General features: G+C 37.8%; 1 long non-coding RNA gene and 1 other non-coding gene across 2 annotated transcripts; both read left to right on the top strand.

The window, feature by feature from the left end:
- The first annotated feature begins 10300 nt into the window (after positions 1 to 10300).
- On the top strand, positions 10301 to 10406 carry LOC145612811 (small nucleolar RNA R71). Its single transcript, XR_014106728.1, has one exon. It is a non-coding gene; the product is annotated as a small nucleolar RNA R71 (small nucleolar RNA).
- Positions 10407 to 16057: 5651 nt separating this feature from the next.
- Positions 16058 to 19780, top strand: LOC145610290 (uncharacterized). The gene is made up of 3 exons (XR_014106264.1): positions 16058 to 16253; positions 17377 to 17425; positions 19421 to 19780. It is a non-coding gene; the product is annotated as an uncharacterized LOC145610290 (long non-coding RNA).
- Positions 19781 to 22298: the final 2518 nt, after the last annotated feature.

Genomic DNA, 22298 nt, shown 5'->3' with positions numbered 1-22298 from the left:
ATTCTTATGGCTAGTGAGTAGTTTTCTAGCTAGGGAAATGGTGAATCATGTTTGAGTGATGGATTAGAGTAATTTGGGGATAATTGATGGAGTTGATGATATGATTAAATTTGGTTGATAATTCATGTGCATGTGTGTGATTGATTGAAGTTTGGCCATCTTTGATTATTGCACTAGATTGCATTGTGAGCTTGCTATGATACGTACCATTGATTAGTAACTTGCAATTTCACGATTGAGGTGCTTTGTGACGTTCCCTAGGTAGTGTTTAGCGTAGTTGACGCTAGTTAAACCTCTAGGTGAACTATCTTGGTATGCTCTTTTGGATACATGATGATCTTCCTTCATATCACTTAACTTAGTCGGTTTGACCTCCCAAATTACCATTTTTCATTACAATTACATGTGGATTCATTGCTCTAGTGTCTTTAGATTGATTTCATACAAGTTCTTGCATCATTTAGCTCTAGCTCTAGTTTCCTTCGTAAACCCCCTTTACTTGACTTCGAAATAGCCTGACTTAGGCATTGTGCATTCGACCTCCATTCCCTTGGGTTCGACCTTGACCTACCACTACACTTAATAGGGGTTTGTTGAGTTACAAAATTTGTTTGATTGGGTGGGGTGGTAGCCCAACGACCTACCGTTCTTCATCCCATCACAAAGAGGCAAAACCATAAAAAGAGAAGAAAAGGAAAAAGGAAAACAAAACCTCTACAAAATGGACTTACAAAGAGACTACAATGCAAATGAATGAAAATCTTTCTCAAGTAGTCAAGGTATGCACTTTTCAAGATATCTAAGGTTGATTGAAACATAGGGTATGCTAGGCATAGGAACTAGACATCACAATCCACGTTCATCCTAAACAATCTTACCGCGTTCTCCCCACTAGTCTCAAATGTCCCCTTAGTGAGCATCCCAATGATTCCTCGAAGGAACCGGAAAAAGAGATTTATGTAGGCTACTCGACAATCTTGACTATGCATCCCCTTTCCTTGGGCAATGACCCATGATTCCCCCCCCCCCCCGAATAGTGACTCAACTTTCTAGGTCGAAAGGTCTTTCCCCAAGGTTATAACGTAAGGCATAAAGGGTGAAGGTACGCTAAAATATAAAATTTGGCGGCTTTCCTAAAAAGTGAAGCAAAAGGGTGATCAATCCTTAACAACACAATCAAGAAATCACCAAACAAAAACAACACCCCCAAGCTTATTCAAAGCTATACTCACAAGAAATATATACAAAAAGCGTAAACGCTTCTCCCCCAAGCTTAAATGAAGCATTGTCTTCAATGCTTAGAAGGAGAAAAGAATACATCAAAATATTTTTGAATTTTCACTATTTCAATTTTTTATTTGTTTTTTTTAGAAATGCTATGTTTTGTCCTTGCCTTTTTCTAAATTCGAACGGCGTTTTCAAAATTGCACTTATTAGTCCATGCCTTTTATAATGTACGTAGGACGGCTTTTACTCATATTCATTTGCCATTATTCACAAAGAAGTGTACAATCACAAGCTTGCATCAATGGAACCATATATCCCAACTATATCACCACAACTCCTTCAAGAATGATCAATTACTTCACAAAAACAAGAAAAGAAAGAAAATGAAACAAAAGGCCAAAGATCTAAAGATGTGGCTTGAAAAGAAGGAAATAGGCTCAAATGGTTGCAAGAAGGCAAATGTAAACCCAAAAACAAATATTAAACAAACTATCCTAAAAATTGAAACTACCACCCCGAAAAAGGTGCCTTTGTCCTTCCTAGATAGCTCGGTCTCGGGTTTAAGAATCATAAATCAAGCTTTATAGATTAGGTTTGCAAAGTCAAGGATCCACGCCGCTCATTTAAAATAGGTTGAAGGCTTGAAAAATGATGAACCTCACATGGATGTAGCAAAAACTCACTAGTGGTGTCAAATCGACTATAGGGAGCAACTACCAAGCATGCCACAAACAAGTAGAATCCGGCTTCATGATCCTCCTTGTTCAAACCAAGTACCCTAGCATACACCTATCCTAGAGTCAACCAAACATAGTCTATTTTATAAGAGAAGGAAATTAGGAGCTGAACTAAACTAAACTAAACTGAATTGAGCTAAACTGAACTGAACTGAACTCAGCTGAACTGAACTGAACTGAATTTCAACGTAAGAGAACAGCCCCAAAGTCCAAGTACAAAGTCCAACTCATAAGGAGAACAAAAATGAAAAATAAGCCTCAAAATCAATCCATAAACCAAAACAAGAACAAAGGAAAAGAAAAATAAGAGAAAAGAAAGGAAAAAGGAAAGTCATAGGTAAAGAGGAATAGGAGAAAAGAACTAGAAAGCAAGTTTAACACATATATCCCAATCGACAAACAAGTGATCGAATGACAACATCGTCAACGATCCCAAACACATTACGTGTTAACAAGCAATCATCCTCGAACCGTTCAACTTCCCCTAAACTAATCCCAATCTATGCAACCAAAGAAAATAAAAAGAAAAATTAGAAAGGTCTCACCGGGCTATCCATGCTTAGCATAATAAAAAAAAAGCGATAGAAAGAACCACCTTCGTTGCATTCCAAGATCGTAAGCATCATCAAAAAGCCATGTGAGAAAAAGAAAAGTAAAAGAAACTATAAACAAAGAAAATGGTTAGTAACTTCAAAACAAAGGAAAGAAACTAAAAAAAAAAGAAATGTAAACTAAACAAACAAAGAACAAAAGAAAGAAAGGATAGATTGACTAAGAAAACAACTAATCAACCATCTAACTAAAGAAACTAAACTACAAGATTTGGATTCATGGGATTTGGGTCAAAGGGCTTTGGATATTAGGGATTTAAATTCAAGGGAGTGAGAGTACAACAACATCATCATAACCAAAGCATCACAACAACAATGGCAAATTAAGCACACGGGGCTAGCAACAAGCATCAAGAGGACAAGAGACCAAGAAAAGAAAACCAACAAGCAAGAGGCAATAAAAATACTAGGCATGCAACAACAACAAATATTGGCAACCGAGACAAAAAAGACATTCCCCCAAGCTAAACAAGAATACATCTCAACATCCTAACAATACAAAGCAAGCACATAAAACATAAGGGATGGAGGCAAAAGCACAAAAAGCGAGGGAACTAATGATCACGACCACCACTACCACTCGGCCCGGCCCCATTGGGGCCATTGTTGCCCATGTGGTCATCGAAGGTTGGGGGTGAATAAGGAGACCAACCTCCGGTGAACCCCTCGGGCCACTCATAATGCACCTTGAAGTTATCTTGTTGCCAAGGAGCAAGAGGTGTGAAGTTCTCGGGCAAAGCAAGCTCGAGTGGATGGTTAGGGTGTACATAGGGGTAGTTAGGATCACCCCTATAGTCACACCCTCCGGGAGCACGGTAATCATAGTTACCGTGTTCGTCCAGATAGGATCGAGGCTCGGAATCGGGCACTAGAGGCCCTTGCCAATACGGATGCCCATGCGAAGGTAAGGGACCTTGCTGGGCCGGAAAGTAAGGATAGTTGACCGGGGGAACAATGTTCCCGCGGTTAACTTTTGCATCATACAATTGTTGTTGTTGAATAAACATACCTTGTTGCATCTCGGATATACCTCTCATTTAGTTGTAGATGGCCTCGAAATCTTGGTCGTACATCTCCTCCAAGCAGATTTGCAATCCGCTCATTTGGTTACTTAGGGCTTCCAAATCAGCATTTGCAAAGGAAGAATGTTGCCCTTGCCCTTGTTGTTGTTGTTGTTGTTGTTGAACTCGTTGTTGTTGTTGTTGTTGTTGTTGACGTTGATCTTGTTGTTGTTGATTTTGTTGTTGTTGTTGTTGTTGTTCTTCTTCTTCTTCTTCTTCTTCATCATCTTCTTCCTCCTCCTCATCGGAGTCAAAGTAGGGCCGCCGGTAGCTCTTGGGAACATGCCACACATTGGCAGTGTCGATCCGGTGGAGAGATGTCAAGGAGGGGTTGGGAAGGAAGCACCAATGCTTGTTGTCCCTTAGTCACTCATACCTCCCCTCTTCATATTTCTTGGAGATAAATTGAACTTGCCCCAATTGTCTCATGTCGAGGTAGAGATAAGAGGCATCCCCAACCGGCTTGCAATGAGGCAAATAGTGATCAAGGTTGAGGTGCGTCAAAAGCCTAGTGACCATACCCCCACAAGGTATCTCCCCGGTGCTCCGGTTTCTCAAAGCAATACAATATGTGGCGAAGACATATCCCAAGTTCAACCGGCCACGATACTCTCCTCTTGTGGCCAACCAAAGAATCTTGAGCTCCAGCTTGCTCATTTTCCCCAACTCTTGCTTGGGAAACACCGCATACCCCAAAAGACGGTGTACCACCCGAAGACAAGGTTGGTACACACTACTAATCTTGGCCTCTTTGGTGATGAACTCACCAATACCGGAGATATCCTCCCACCATGAATCTTGATCATACTCCGGCAAGATGTAGGGCTCTAAATCCAAAATGTTCCCTTGTGGATCAAAATCTAGAGCGGCATTTAATTTTTCCAAGGAGTGGTCGAAGAATTCGTTGAAAATTTGGAATTGCACCCTATATTGTCCTTCTACGGGTACAAGCTCAACCGTAGCCATAAATTCCAATGTAGGCTCCATATAGGTGCGGTAGGCATCACCAATGAAGGAACCCAATCGAAGATTCAACAACAACTCTATCACATCTTCGTCGATACCCAACTTTGACATGTCATGTTGGAGATAATGCCTTGTGGGTTTGAGGGATCGTTGATCTTTTAGCTTATGGTAGCGGGTCTTTTGTGTTGGGTCAACGATTTTTCTTTTTAGAAGTGGAGTGGGTTGTCATTTTTGTAAAGCAGAAGTGCTAGGGGTAGGCTCTTCAATGGAGATGTTGGTTTTTCGTTTCTTGGTAAGCTTTTTGATTAGGTTTGACATGTTGAAGCAAGCTTTGATCACCAAAAATCAATCACAAGTATACCAACACCACTCCACAAAATTCACCATTCCAAGAAATACAACTTCCACCAATCTCAAATTCAATCCAAATTACCACACAACTGTCAAACAATCAATAAATACTCCATATTCAACCCAAAACTCAAGAACACCAACCAAAAACCACAAATACTCCTTACTACCAATACTACCAAATTTCAAATTCCAAAATATTCAACCAAATTGCTCAAAATAGCTACAAAATCAACAAACAACCCAATGTAAGGTGAAATTAAGCAACAAACAACTCAAATAATCATCCAAAAATCAAAATCAATCATCAAAATCAACAAAACCCATACTACTACTATTCATGCTCATGAAAATTTCAATACATGCATATATATGATATAATTAAACAAATTAAAGCTAGAGAAGATGATTATACCATATATGGAGCAAGATTGAACCACTTTGAGCCACCAATTTCAACCAAATTGAAAAGCCCCAAATTTTACCCAAACATGGAGGAGAGAGATTAAGGGTTTAATTTGGTGAAAGAAGTATGTTTTTGATGATTTGGATGAAAATGTAGATGATTTTGGAGTGAAAATTTGTGGGAAAAATGATGGATTTTGATGAGAAAGAGAAGAGTATGGTGCGGTTATGGAGGGTTTGAGGGTGATAGGAGTCGTTTGCAAGAAGGAGGAATAAGGGGAAATGAGGAAAAGAAGGAAGGAAAGAAAAAGGGGGAAAGTGACCCCGGCTAGCTGGTGCGCCCGCACCAGCTAGGTGCGCGGCCGCACTGGCTTCGTGTGCGCCCGCACCTGCTAGCCACCACCCACTTCTCTCTCTTTTTTTTCTTTTTCTTAGTGTTTGGTGCGTTCTTTGGTGGGTACATGAATAATGATAAAATCCAATTTCAGTGAGTTCAAAACTAGAAATTCGTGAACCCACCAAGCACAAACTTCCTTCAACTTTAAAGCACGAAAATCCCTAACTTACCTCACTAAAATTCTTACCCCTTTTACCTCAAATTTCGATAAAATCGAGTGTAATCATATCAAATACTGCAAAACACCTTCTTATTCTTCATATTCACTTGGTGAAATCCAATCCCGAAAATGCAACCTACAAATTCAATCAAGTAGAAAAGTGAAAGAAAGGAAAAGGAAATAAAAGAGGGAAAAAAATAAGAAAAAAAATTCAAAATCAAAAAGAAAAGTTAGAATCTCCGGGTTGCCTCCCGAGAAGCACTTGCTTTAGGTCCTAAGCTCGACCCTTCCTCCAAATCACGGAGGGTCAAAGAACACCACCTTCTTTAAGGTAGCGGAAAGAGCAAAATCCTCTTCAATTTTTAGCAACCTCTCATTGTTGCTTGGTGAAACATCCTTCAAAGACTTCTCAATTGCAAATATTTCTTTTCTTGACTTCTTTCTCTTTCTCAACTTCTTAGAATCACAAGCTTTCTTCTTTGCCTTGTTGTTCAATGTAGATGGATCCTCAACATCCATAATCATAGAAACATTCCCTTCATCTTGAGGAAAAAGCTCAAACCAACTAGGAATTTCAACTTCCTCCTCATCTACAAGCTTGGGAATCATTATTTTCTCTTCACTAACCTTTATGCTATCAAAACTTGAAAGAGCATCATCAAAATTCTCAAGAACATCATTAGTTAAGAATCAATCATGCACACATTATCAATAGAACGAGGGGAATTAGCACACACAATTCCTTGCACAAGAGACAAAGACTCATGCATTGGTTTCAACATAAAGCTTTCCTCCTTCTTACCAACTCTCAAGGTAATACGGCCTCCTTTCACATCTATCAAAGCTCCTGAAGTGGATAAGAAAGGTCTTCCTAGAATTATAGGGATATGGTCATCTTCCTCAATTTCTAGCACAATGAAATCAACGGGAATAGTGAACTCTCCTATCTTGAGAGGAACATCTGATCCGTGCCATTTATGGCACCTTTAGGCTATGTTTTCTTTATATTTCTATGCTCCTTTGTAGTCGTTTATGTCGTGTTTTTAGAGAATAATGCTTGATTTGGGTTATTTTGTGTTAGTTTAGAGAAATGCATGCTTTTAATGGTTTTCTTATCATTTTATTCATTTCTCGGCTATTTCTCTCGCTTCTCCGTTTCTTTGTGTTGTTTGTAGGTACGTCGCGGGCTATATGCATGGAAATTGAAAATATCACCCACTAGCATCAATATGCACTTTTCGGAATTGAATTTGAGTTTGAAACAAAGGAAAACGAAGGATTGCAAAGTATCAAATATGACCTTTGTGCATTGTTTCAGCCATATCTCAAGTTCTACAGATCGAATTGATGTGATTCAAGTTGGGTTGGAAACTAGACTTAAAGAGCTTTCCAATGATAGGTCGCACGCCCTCATACAATTCATAGATTGAGAGTTACAGCCTTCCGAAGTTAGCCCTGAAATTCTGCCGCGGGCGCGGGCTACAGTACCCGCGGGCGCGGGGTTGCTGCATCTCCAAAACTGCCGTTTTTGGGCAGTAAGCACCCGCGGTTGTCCTGAGGGCTCCCCGAGGGCGCGGGCCTTGGCCTCGCGGGCGCGGCTATTGGGGTGTCCGTTCTTCTCCGCGGGCGCGGCCGATTTCTCCGCGGGCGCGGGTTTCTAGGTCTTTTACGATTTTAAAGCTTATTTTCTCCTTTTGTTTATATAGTTTTTGGTTTTCTTTTCTTCATTGATGTAATTCTTTAGTTTTAGAATAGTTTTCTCTCTCTTAGGTTGAGAGCTTCTCTCTCTAGATTAGGAGTAGTTTTAGAGAGAGAAAGTGAGGAATTTCAATGGTGATTGAGAGATTGAAGATGCAAGTGTGACAATTGTGTTGGAGATCTTCCTAATTATCAATGAGCATTTCTAAACTCTATCTCATTCAATTGTTTTGTTTAATTTGATGTTTGTTTGGTTAATTTTGTTATTTGATGTTTGATTTGAGTAATTGTTCTTGATATTTTTGATGATTCTTGTTCTCTATAGTTGATAGTAGATTTAATCATGTTTCTTGAGTAGTTTACTTGCTAGGGTTTGGGTAAACATGTGTGATTGATGGATTGAGATTGATTTGGGAATTTGAGTAGTTCTTGTATTGTGATTAAATTGATTCTTAGAGGTTTGCATGTTGCATAAGTTTGATTGGAGTAGCTAACCATGATTGCTAGCATTTATTGCATGATTGAATTGATTGACATGACCACTTGATATCGATTTGATCATAATTAGTTGAGTATTTGATTATGTTTCTTCATATTGTTTAGCACTAGAGAAATCTATGTTAGAGAGTGTGAGGATGATTAGTTGAATGCCCCTAATTGCTCCTACTATTTGTCTTTGCATTGCTTGGATTGCTTGACTCCCTAATTAGCTTGGTTATCATGAATGCATGTTGATCCCCATTCCCTAGTATTTCATTTGTTTGGTTTTTGATTTAGGAAGTAGAATAGCGTTACCTTTCACCTTAGACTTCGACCTAGCTTAGGCGCAAATTAGAAATACTTGAACATAACCGTTCCTAGTGGTTCGACCCTTGACTTACCTCTATACTTGTATTTAGGTAGTTGAGTGATTATAAATTTGTTTGACCGTAGGGAGGATTAGTTCAACGACATAGTTTTCCCCACGTCAACATCCTCAACTCTCCCCTTAGGAGACTTAATATATATCGATCGGTCAATTGAAGGGTTATATTGGATGGAAGAAGCTCACCTAGCTTTAGTTTCTTGAAAACCAAATAAGGCATGATACTTACACTAGCACCACGATCGCAAAGATGATTTTCAAACATCATTTCCTTGATTTTACATGGATTAGAGAAATTCCTCGGATCCTCCATCTTTTCGGGTAACTCCTTATGAATCAGGGCACTAAAGCACTTTCCAATTTCAACCGAGTCAACCTCATTGCACTCTCTCTTCCCAACTAGAATCTCCTTGAGGAACTTAGAGTACCTAGGCATTTGGGTGATGGCATCGGTAAAGGGAATAGAAAAGTGGACTTCCTTGAGCATCTCAAGAAACTTACCAAATTGCTCATCCAATTTGTGCCTCAAGAACTTTTGTGGATATGGTAAATTGGGTATTCTCACTTCCTCACGCTCTTTCTCATCATCCTTCTTTTTCTCTTGCTTCTCCTTATAACTAACACTCTTAGACACACCCTTCTCATCTTCCTCTCTCGAAACACTCCTCACCTCGTCCTCCTCAATGGACCTAGAAACACCCTCATTAAGAACTCTCCCACTCCTAGTGGCGACGGAATACACGGGTTCCTTAGGTTTCACTCCTTGAGAAGACAAAGAGGATGGACTAGCATAATCCTTAAGAGTGTTTGCAAGTTGGGTTATTTGTGTCTCAAGCATTTTGTTATGAGTCGTCATCTCATTAAATTTCTTGTCGCTCACCACCATATAGGCGTTAATGATCTTGGTTTTATTACCAATCAACTCTTCCAAATTTGACTTAAATGATGATGGTTGGGAATAAGAATTTTCACCATTGGCTTGGGGCTTTGGAACAAAACCGAGAGGGGGTCCCCTTTGGTGGTTGTTTTGAAAACTTCCCCGACTTTGGTTATTGTTCCAATTCCCTCGGCCTTGACTGTTGCAACTATTATGGTAATGGTTACCAAAGCCTTGATATTGACCTTGGTTGCCACACCCATGGCTTGAGTTTTGATTACTATAACCTTGGTTGTTATAGTTCCCTCGAAAACCTTAGTTTCCTTGGTTCTTATAGCCTCCATTGTTATAGTTATCGAAACCACCTTGAGGGTGAGAATTCCTATTGCCGAAATTCTTAGGTCCATTAAACCTTTGACCACCATTGGCATTAGACACAAAGTTCACATGTTCACATTCATTATTTTCAACATCATCACATCCATCAACAAAAGCTTGTGAACACATGGAAGAATCATGATAAAAAAAATCCACAAGAATCACAAAAATAGACATCCACTTGGCATATTATTGGAAGTAGAAGGAGAAGAGTTAGAAAGTGTACCTCTCCCTTTGGGTTGGGAGGGAAGACTCAAAGAATTCGTAGAAACACTCTCAAGCTTTGCTTTGATCGATGTCATCTCCTTCCCTAGATTTGAAATTTGGGATGAAAAGTTGTTAATTGTGTTGAGATGATCCACGAAATAAACCGTTGAGCTACTCTTACTCGTAGACTCTCTCTCTCCTTCTTGCCAATCTCGATAGTATCTCACAATATCCTCAATTATATCAACTACCTCTTCTTCCGTCATATTCATTATAGGACCACCGGCTCCTCCATCTAGGCATGAGTTGCCTTGAGCACTCAAACCTCCATAGAAAATTTGTATCACTTGATGGGTAGGAATCCCATGATGTGGACACTCTCTTTGGAACTCCTTGTACCTCTCCCATGCTTCATAGAGATTCTCATTAGGTCTTTGCTTGAATCCTTGGATCAATGCCCTAGTCTCCGCCGTCTTCTTTTGGGGGGTAAAAGCGAGACAAGAAAGCTCTAGTGACATCATCCCATGTTCTAAGCGAATTGGGCTTAACCTCTTTATCCAACCAATCTAAAGCACGACCAGTAAGAGAAAAAGGAAACAACTTTAGCCGAATGAACTCTTGAGAAATGTCGTTCACCTTAATGGTATTACAATACTTCTCAAATTCCTTTAGGTGATTAAACATGATCTCACTCTTGGCTCCACTAAATTGCTTCCGTTCTATCAAAGTAATCATGGCCGGTCTTATCTCAAAATCGTTCGCCGGTGTTGTAGGTGGAGCAATGCCACTCTCAAACCTACAAGCACCGAAAATTCCCAACTCCTTCAAAGCTACTCTTGAAATCTCTCCTATGCCTTGCTCTTGCTCTTCTTCCTCAAACTCTTCTTCACTTGAGGAACTTAGGCTCAAAGATCTATTGGCTATCCTTCTTCGTGAAAGAGTTCTTTCAATTTCCAGATCCAAAGGAACTAAGGGCCTATCTCGAGTCCTACTATGCATGCAAACCTCAAAAGAAATTGTTAGTAACACGACTACAAGTGTAGCCTAAAAAAAAGAAATAAAATCTTTTTTTGTTTTTGAAATAGATGGAATAGACTCGACAACAATACACAATCACGACACTATTCCCCGGCAACGGCGCCATTTTGACAAGTGGAGAAACGTAGGTCGTTATCTACCCTTCCCAAAGGTCAAACAAAATTATAAACACTTAACCAACCCTATACTAGTATATGGTAAGTCAAGGATTGAACCCAAAGGAATGGTGGGCTATTGCCTATCGTCTATAGTCAAGCTATCCCGAAGTCTCTAGGTAGGGTTGTGAATTCTAAACTAGGACAAACACGGAAAATAAACGAGAAGAAATCAAATGTAATAAGCACTAGGGCTTGGATCCACATGCATTCAAAATGGAATTGACTAATTGGGAGGTCAAATTGGCTAAGTCAAACAATGTGAGGGAAGATCAATCATGCAACCAATAGAACATATCAAGCTATTCTCCCAAAGGTCTAACTAGCGTCAACTACGATAAACTCTAGCTAGGAAACATCACAAGACACCTCAATCGTGTAAATGCAAGCCACAAATCAATGGTCTGTATCAATGTGAACTTACCATGCAATCTAGTGCAACAATCAAAGTTGGCCAATCTTCAATCAATCACACACATGCACATGATCATCAACCAAATTTAAACACATTATTAACTCCATCAATTATCCCCAATTAGCACTAATCCATTACTCATACATGCTTCACCATTGCCCTAGCAAGTAATCTACTCACTAACCATGGCAATTAAGATCAAAACAGAACTAATCAACACATTCATCATGATCATATCAAGCTATCTAAAATCAAATCATAAATCAATCAACCTTCAATCAAATTTCAATCAAACTAAAACAATTAACAAAGCATATGGAACACAAATGAAATTAACTAAGATCAAACTATAGATTGAATTAAAGAAAATGAATCCTTATAAAACTTGATTAAAGATCAATGGAGATGAAATAATCTTCAATCATCAACAATACACCATGAATTTCTCTCACTAAAACCTAAGTTTCTCTCTTTAAAAATATGATCTCTAAACTTCTCTAATTCTTCTTTAATGATCATCTAAACATTATCTCTCTAAAAATAGAAGAAAAACACTATATATAGGAAATATACAAAAGAAGAGTTGGTTAGATCGTCCAAAAAGAGACCCCGGGAGGTGCAATTGCATCAAGTAAAAGGCGCGGCCGCGGGAAAACGGGTACGGAACAGAGACCCAGGCAGGTGCGGCCGCACCAGGCTGATGCGCGGCCGCACCAACCAGGTGCGCGCCCGCACCTGGCAGCAGGACACCCCTCCTCTTCTTCGTCCTAGCTCATCCTCGTGCACTCGTCTTGGTGATGATATTGAACACTAAGGTAGGCAGTCTTGAAATGGACATTTTGGTGGGTTTATGGCAAAGATGATGCCCCCACCGCATACGTGCACCAATCTCTTGACTTGCTCCTTGCGTTCCTTTAAACTTGAATCTCCAAAAGGCGAACACGAGGCATCCAATTTAATTGATGAGAAATGTGAGAGGAAGGCTCGGGAGTCCTTGGAAACACGATCATAACCTGAAAACAAACAAAAGCAAACAAATAAAAGGGAAAAAGAACTAATAAACAAAGAAATGAACAAAACAAGGAAACTAGCTAGGGAAAGCACAAACTAACTAAATAAAGAACAAAAGTAAGAAAAACTAAGGAAAAGGGCTATTAAATAGAATGAAAATCATCCTAAAAGGGACCAAATGAGTGCTACAAATGACACTCATCAGGAACAACTAGATGGATCATTGATGTCTCATGAACTTAACTTGAGTTCCAATGCTTAAAGTTCCAAGAACAAGAGTCTTGCTCTAAAGGCTCAAGATTTAGATGACTAAGAAGTTGAGGAGGAGGAGATGGCAATGCTAGTGAAGAGATTCAAAAGAATGATGAACAACATGAAGTTTGATAGGAACAAGAAGGGTTCAAGTTCCAGAGACACAACCTGTTTCAAGTGTGGGTCTAAAGATCATTTTTTTAAGAACTGTCCACTTAAGGAAGGTGACAAAGGAAAGACTAAAGGAAAAGAGCAATCAAAGGAATCAAGAGTCTATAAGCCATATTTCACGAAGGATAATGTGAAAAAGGCAATGCTAGTTGTTTAGGGTAATTTTACCTCGCCACGTGGTCCAACCAGAGGATGACACGTGTCAGCCCTAGGATAGCTCAAAGTGGACAAATCCTTGGTTAACACGTGGCACTCCGAATACATGGGAGAAAATGCGGCCTTCACGGCCCAAATCCCGAGGAAGCCGCAATGCGGCGCAGCCCACCAATGATTAGGGTTCAATGATCTAATTGATAGGGCTAGATAGGTCGTTAAACTATTAACCCTAATCAAATTAACTATTTATAAAACCTAGACCTCACACTAAACTAGTTAGTGTCAAGCAAGGGTCGATCCACTGAGGAAGCTTTCTCATTTAATATCAAAATCACCATGCAAGAGTAAGAAAGGGGTATATTTAGTTGGAGATTGGAATGTAGACGCTAGAACTATAAATAAACAAGTAAAAGGGTGATTAAATCAAGGAATGACAACGCTAGGGATTAGAGGGTTTCAAACATGTTTAGAAAGAAGGTAAACAATGATAAGTATCATGATTAACATGCCAAAGAATATAAAATTCTACCTAAACAATTCATTTCCATGCAATAGTTTAGGCAAACCAATGAAAGTGGTCTAAGCTAATTAGGATCATTTTCATGCATCCCATTAGGCACAAGCTACCCCAAGAATAAAGAGGCACAATACATGGAACTCCATTTTAACAACTCATTCTCATGCAATCATTAAAATAGAGGTGATCTAAATCTAGTTCAAATCATTTTCATGCATTTAAACTAGAAGGCAATCAAATACAGCGCTACAATAATCTCAAGCCATTAAAAATCATGTCTTTCATCAATTTAAGGCAAGTAATCAATCCACTATCATCATTAATCCATCATTCAATACATATTTTACACCCCCTTCCCCTAGCTAAGAGATTAGCCTAAAAAAGGGGGACTAGACATGATAACAATACTAAATGAAAACACAATAAACATGAAATCAAACATGATAAAAAACAATGAAAATACCAAAATATATTGATCCACAAAATAAAAAGAAATAAAAAACTAGAATGCAAATAAACAAAGCTAAGAGAAATGATTAGAGATTACTAAGGAGGCAATAATAGAAAGATTAAATCTTGCAAGTTGCTTGATTGATTGAAATGAAACTTGAACCAAAGTTGCATACAAGAAGATAACTTGAGTAATACTACACTTTCTCTCTCTAAGATTAGGGTTTAATTGTTTCTAAGATAATGCTAGATGATCCACTAATTCACCCTACGACCTATATATATAGGTCCACTAAAAAGATACAAGGATTCGAATTACAAAAAACTGAAACCCAACGGTGCGCGCCTGCGCATATACACTACGCGCCCACACAGCTGCTATGCGTGCGTCCTCTCCGATCTCTATGCGCCCGCAGATCTGTGGGTACGGAGGGATTAGACCCATGGATGTGCGCCTTCTCCCAGCTACTGCGCGCTCGCGAGTGATGAGTGCGCGCCCGCACACATGTCGCACATGTGGCGCGCACAACTCTCTGTTTTGGCTCTGCTTCTGCTGCTATCTCGTGCGGGTTCTCACAGGGCCGCGCGCCCATGCATAACCCGCGTACAAGGCGCACTCATCCTTCTGTTTCTGTTCTGCTCCTAAGGCAATCCTGCGCGGGTTCTCACAGTGTTGCGCGGGTTCTCACAGGTGATATGACAGTAAATTGCTCTTCTTCCAACGCCTTGATTCCTACAAAACGAAAACAAAGAAAACAAGGAGAAATGCAAACAAAGAAAAGAAGAACAAAAAGGTGAGAAAAAGGGGGCAAACAAGCTACAAGTGGGAGGAAAAACCCGTAAAATGAGCACTAAAACGTGGCATAAATGCCACTCATCAAATTCCCCCACTTTTGCTTCTTGCTTGTCCTCAAGCAAAGGAAACCAAGACAAAAGACAACACTACATAACAAACACAACATGACAAGGTTCAAGAAAATCAATTAAGTACCATGGTTGGAAATGCTCCATTTGGACTCAAATATAGGGACATAAATCAAAGAATACTTACCTTTCTCAATTCAAGAGGGAAAACACGTTTTAAGATGCTCAAAGTTGAAATAGACAAACCTAAGCTAAGCATAGATAACTAATGATTTCATCCTCCGCCCTAGCCCCATCTAAGACGGTCCACGTTCTCTCCGCTAGCTTCAATTCATCCCCTAGTTGGCTCCTCATGATTCCTCGAGGGAACCGGAAAAAATTAATTCTATGTGGAACAATGAGGTTATCCCGACATCTCAACTATGCATACTCTCTCCATAGGGTTGAAATCTATCTCCCTCCACCGTTCTTTGACCACGCCCCTCTAAAGTCCAAGGGTCTTAGTTAGGGTTGTAAAGTCATGGCTAGAGGTTAAGGTTTGGAGTCAATTTGAAAAATTTGGTGGAAACTCCTAAGTGAAGCATAAGAGTGGCCATCTCTCAATAACAACATAGGAATCGAACCTAATCTTAAATTACAACCTTCAATACAAAATACATGACAATACTACACCTCTTTGCATGTTTTTCATTTATCTCAATTTTTCCTTCTCTTTTTCCTTTCTTTCTTTCCTCATCATTTTTTTTCCTTTTTTTTCTTTGGTGTTTGGTTTTCATGAATTACAACTTCCTTGCCAAACCTTTGCACACTTTTTTCATGAATAAACTTTCAAGACCTTCACTACTACAAAATGAGTCTTTTCTCGACGCTTTAGCCTCGACGCTTAGGCAAGGGCGTCAGGTGGTAAATATAATGTGCGTGTTTTCTCGACGCCTAGATTGATTTTCGACATCAATAAGCGTCGAGAATAACACGTGCAGGGCTCATGAGTTTAATTGGCTCCACCCACAATTGCAAAATTTCGGAAATAATAAAACCGCCCATAGTACTAAACTTGAAAACCCTTTTCACTTCTCTAAGCTGTCACATCTAAACCCTAACTATTCATCTCTCCTTCATCTTACGAAATTCTGCAAAGTGATTAAGAAAAGCATGGATTTCAATGTCAGATCATCAATTCGTTCCCTTTACACCGTTCATCAATAATTTTGCTAGCCTAATTTTCTTTTCCCGCCGGCCTTCAATGGTGTTTAATTTCTTCTTCTTGTTGCCGATAAAATTGAGGTACATCCTTTCCTTTTGGTCTTAATTTTTTCTTCAAATCGAGTCCTATAGCTTGTTTATAGAGTTTATTTTACAATAATCTCAAGAAAATTTGGTCTGAAATGGGTTTGATTCATGAGCAATTGATATTTTAGGGTTTGTTTATACATATTATTGAGTTCGATTTTGTGCTACTGTTCAAATAAAATTCTAGAAAATCCGAAAGAAATAAAGGTATTTTCTTCAAAATCTAAAAGAAATAAAGGTATTTTCTTCAAATAAATATTAGATTTTGTTTCAATTGTATTTTTTTTATGGCTATTTGTTTTGAATTCTTAATTTGAAGGGGTTTTGGCTAAATTATATGAAAGGAGACCCTAATTTCGATCAAATCTAATCCTTTATGTTGAAATTCCAATTTCAATCAGCCCCTGATTCTATTTTCCTCTCAGGTTTGCACTCTGTTTCTCATAATGGTTTTATTTGATTATCATGTTTCTTTTGGGATTTTATATATTAATTGTGTAATAACTTGCGATGTCTAAATTCTTGAATATTCTTAGTGATTAGATTTTCAAATAGAATAGTTGCAATTGCTTAAGCTGATGATATTTTGTATGTTTTTTAGACTTAGAATATATGAAGTAGTATGGTATCATTGAAGAAAAAATACTTCAATTAGAACAAAAACATTCCAGTAATCCACTAAGTTGCAATTTATGCTACACAAACTTTTTAATATTCTCTTTGTAACAATTAAAATGCATAAATCAATTTCAAGATTTCTGTTCTACTAGTTCTTGTTGCTTGAGCAATGTCTTTTCTCATCTTGAATTGCCTTTTCTTTTGTTCAAGTCACTAAGGGTTGAATTGTATAAGTCTAAGGTATATATTTATGTATATTGTCAACCATAAGTTTTTCGTTGACATAATCTGCAACTAAGAAAACCATGCTTCTAAGGAATTATTGCTAGCAGTTATTACGAAGTATGATTTAGTGGTTAAATTCATGTTGGATATGTACTCTATATATTTTTTTTTGCTAAGTAATAGTTTGTGGTGCAAGGTTAGAGTGGAGAATTCTATAGATAGCAGTTACTAGTTGCTACGATGTACTTCTCTATCTCTAATTGTATTTTCTCAGGTATTTATCCTAACAGTTTTAAAAGGAATCAAGCATCGTCTTACAGTTGGTATGATTTTCTTATTATTGTATAGTACTTTATGGGTGCAAGCTCTCTATTTCATGAAGTTGAATATGTCTTCCTTATTATTTACATGAAGCCTTGACGTGTCTAGTATCATGGTGATCTTAGAATGATTTCCGTTTTGTCTACATGTGCTTGTGTTGTCTAAGAGTTAAGCAAAAGTAGCTTCAGCATGACCATGGTCTATTATCCATCTAATTATGGTCCTTTTATCTATAGTCTATCTCACTTGTGTTTCGTATCTTGTCGTGTGCTTGAACCGTGATATTTAGCATATAATTTTTAGTCATCAGATTGTGCTATAACTATTTTATAGATGTACATGTTATCATTTTGGCTCTCTCTAGCTCTTTATTTCCCTTGTATTTTATCTTCTGAATTCGCTATTTGTATACTTATGAGTTTTTGACTCAATTTGAGCTAGATCAGTGGGAAATAGAAATGAATTGTGTGGTATATGAATGAAATATCCCATGTATTGTCCTGGGAATGCTTCTCTACCATTCTATACATTTTTTTCATTAGTAATTCTCAAAATCCCTTGCTTCTTATAAACACCAATAACATCAAAATTATAACAAAGTTGTTGTTTCTGTAGGATGCTGACCACATTGTTGTCGCTCCACCTTGCTATTGTTGCTGGTCAATAATGTTGTTGTGTTGTTGTTGCTATTTTCTATTTGCTAGTTATTGCTGCTTCCTGTTGTTTAGCCTTCTTATTTCCTTATTGTTTGCCTGTTTTGGGTTTCTTCATCACAATATTATGCTATTGGCCTATGCACGTGACCTTACCAGCACTGTTTCATCAGAACTAGCTAACATTAATTCACTAGTAAGGGAAGTAATTAACATTACAACGTCTGCTTGCCATTGAATGTCATATATGTATATGTATAGACTTGAACCAAGAGCAAAGATCGAGGCAGCTTTAGATATTGTGAGTCGTTCTGATAATGTTCATAGAATAGATCAGCAATATAATGAGGTTTGGGATTCATTAATTTAAATAAGAAATAGCTTTTGAGTTTTTAAGGGAGAATGAATACTTTACCTAAAGAACCTGAATCCAACCAAATGGTTTTGTCCTGTTTTTTCTCAACACTTACTAGCTAACATGTCAACTTCCAATCTGTTTCCCTTTGTTTAGCTAACATGTCAGCTTCCAATATGTCAGCTAACTTGTCTTCAGGGGGAAATCATTGATGTTTCTTTCTTGGCAGTTTGATTTTTTTAAAAAATAAAACGCACATATGGTTTTCAATTAATGATTGATTATACTGTTAAGATATGAATGATTAGCATTTTCAAGTCCTATAAGGTCATCTTTGTGCACATGTTATTTGATAGTATCCTATCTCGATAGATGATTAGGATTCTCTTCTTATATTTCTTCAGGCACTAGTATAATTACTAAGCGAAAATGTAAACTTTACTTAAAATGTTGAGTGCTTTTCCTGTGTTCTGATAATAAGTGTTGAAAGCATAAGTAGCATGAGCAAATACATTATCAGGCTCATAGCAAGGCTCGCCTGCAATAAAGGGGAACAATCCTCTTGTCAGCTCTATCTCTTGCAGTACAGTAAGTCTGGTTTGTTGTATTATTAGACAAAATAGACCCACACTCAGTGAGATGCAAGATATAGACTGGCTTCCCATTTCCATCAAATAATCCCCAATTCTTTTTTGAGGTGGCCTCATCCTTTCTCATCCTTTGGCATCTCCCTTAGACTGCTAGCCTGATGTTTGTGTAATGCTTGTGTGTGTGTGTGTGTGTGTGTGTGTGTGTGTAAGATTGCTGTTATAAGACTGCCAGCCTGACTTAGTGTTGGCATTCTCAAAGACATTTGTGTAATGCTTGTGTGTGAAATTCAAAATGCTTGTGAGTGTGTGTGAAATTTAGAGTGTGTGTGTGTGTGTGTGTGTGTATAAGCCTATATTGTGTAATGTACTAATTTATACTTTGTATTTTTTTTTTTGAAGATTGGAAAAGGCAATGTATGTGCAACAAGAGAATAGGCCGGGACACTTGAGCATCAAAACAAGCGACTAAATCGTCTATAACGCCATCATCTATCTATTTTGGTTTTTAGTCTTATTTATATTAGTGATGTATTTATTTAGGGACAAGCTACTATAATATGCGACTTTTTTTATTATTTTTTTTATTAATTGTGTTGATGTTTTCTTTTATAAATTTGGTAATTAACTACGCACTCTTATTATTGTTGATTAATTATTGTTTTTTTTTAAAAAAAAAATCTGATCTAGTTATATAGAATATTTGTTTATTTTAATTTTAATGTTATTAATTTAATTTATGATAATTTTAAATAACTATAAATGTATATATGATGGTAATAATTTAATAAAAGGAAAAAAAAAATTCTAGACGCTTTTTAATGTCTACATATTTTGCAAATTTTTACATTTCAAGAGTTTCCCGCCAAACCATAGGCTGACACGAATAAACGCAAGACAACAAAAAGCGTCACTAAATTTGAATATGTGGACATGTAAAAGCGTCGCTAAAAAACTACACAAACTTGGGATAATGCGCGAAATACGTATTTTCCGACACTTCGTATATTAGTTTGGACATATAAAACGCTTTTTTGTGTCCCTCAAAATTCTCGACTCACGTATTCTCGACGCTTTTTAGTAGCGTCGAGAAATATTTTTTCGACGCTTTTTAGCGTCGAAAAAAGGCCTAAAAGCGTCCAAAAAACACGCCTTTTGTAGTAGTGCTTATTTGAACCAATTTACACAACTTCCTTGCTTAAAATCAAAACTCTCAAACTCGAACCTCACAAGCCGATGCTTCACTAACTATAAGGGTTGGTAGAACATAGGCCGCTAGGTTTGTAATATGGTTTAACCAAGAAAGGGGAAATAAGGCTCAACATGGCTAGCAAGAAGGTGAATGTAAAATAAAAACCAAATTTGTAACAAAACACAAGGAAGACTAAGAAAAATGAGAAGAAATGCCCTCTTCCTCCTCTAGAGTTATATGATCACGATCTTGGGAGCTAGAAACCAACACAAGGATTAAGACACGCATAGGTAAGGATCCAAAATGCCGCTCAACAAAAGTGATGGAGGCTTGAACAATTGACGCTCACACGGGACATGAAAATAAGCAAGTACCAACCAAGGGAATCCTATTCACTACGGAGAGCAACACCATCTTACCACTTTCCCGTGAACTAGGGGTTCAAATGTCCTCAAGAGTTCTCATATTTTCGGGGTGGTATTTTTCATTTTTAGGATAGTTTATTTCACTCTTTATTTTTGGGTTTACATTTGCCTTCTTGCAACCATTTGAGCCTTATACCTTCTTTTCAAGCCACATCTTTAGATCTTTGGCCATTTGTTTCATTTTCTTTCTTTTCTTGGTTTTTGTGAAGCAATTGATCATACTTGATGGAGTTTGTGGTGGAGAAGTTGGAATGTTTGGTTCTTATGAAAGCAAGATTGTGTTATACTTTCTATGTGAATAATGGTAAATGAGTATGAGTAAAAGCCGTCCTACATTATAACAGGCATGGACAAATAAGTGCAAAGTTGAAAAAGCCGTCCAAAGTTAAAAGAGGCGAGGACAAAGCATTATTGAAAATGAAAAAAAAAAAAGAAAAAGAAAAAAAAAGTGAAAAATGAAAAATGAAAAAATTCAAAAGATATTTTGATGTGAGTTTTCTCCCTTTTTAAGCATTGAGGACAATGCTCCATTTAAGCTTGGGGGGGACATTGATACGGACCATTGATTTGTGGCTTGCATTTACACGATTGAGGTGTCTTGTGATGTTTCCTAGCTAGAGTTTATCGTAGTTGACGCTAGTTAAACTTCTAGGAGAATAGCTTGATATGCTCTTTTGGTTGCATAATTGATCTTCCCTCACATTGCTTGACTTAGTCAACTTCCTAAACCAATTTGCATTGTTCATTGCTATTATAAGTGAATCCTAATCCCTAGCATTTTATTTGTTTGATTTCTTTGTCTTAGTAGTTGTAGGTGTCCTCTTTTACCCTTCGTCTTCGACCTAGCTTAGGCACATAATTGGAAGCACTTAGACATTACTGTTCCTTTGGGTTCGACCCTTGACTTACCTCTATACTTGTATTTAGGTTTGTTTAGTGTTTATAAATTTTTTTTGCCTTAGGAGGATTAGTCCAACGACCTAATTTTCCCACGTCAGTGCAGTACTAATGATGACAGGGTACAGTTCCTTCTCATCAAGAAAATTATATTTTAGATGAGAAGGGAGAGGTTTTAGTTCAGGTTTCTAAACCTCTACAAGTTTTGATTACTGAACTAATTTTACTACCTTCATACTCTCTTTAGGATCAAGTTCTTCTATGGCAAGAGCTTTTTCTATAGCATCCACCTCTTTGCTCCAAATGGTAGCATCACCTGCAGTCAAATCTCCACAACGTAATTCCTCCAAGGGATCCCTTGCAAGAACCTATGGTAAGCTTTCTTTACAAATATCATCTATTATATCAATAACATCAATTAAACAACAATTTTCCTCAAGCATAGGTCCTTTCAAAACCTTCCCTAAATTAAAAGTGATATTATCATTTCCAACAGAAAGGGTTAGTATCCATTTTCAACATCAATAATGGCTCCTTCTGTATGGAGGAAAGGCCTACCTAATATAATGGAAATTTGTGTATCCTCAGCCATGTCTAAAACAACAAAATCAACAGGGATTAAAAATTTACCAACTTTGACAGGGACATCTTCTAAAATACCTAAGGGGGATTTAACAGAACGGTTTTCCATTTGCAAAGTAATATTAGTAACCTTTAAATCACCCATATTAAGCTTAGAGCACACAGACGATGGCATAACACTAAC

This window comes from Chenopodium album, chromosome 24 (genome assembly GCF_948465745.1).
Source record: "Chenopodium album chromosome 24, dcCheAlbu1.1, whole genome shotgun sequence".
NCBI classification, from domain to species: domain Eukaryota; kingdom Viridiplantae; phylum Streptophyta; class Magnoliopsida; order Caryophyllales; family Amaranthaceae; genus Chenopodium; species Chenopodium album.
This window is presented reverse-complemented; position numbering and strand designations above follow the sequence as displayed.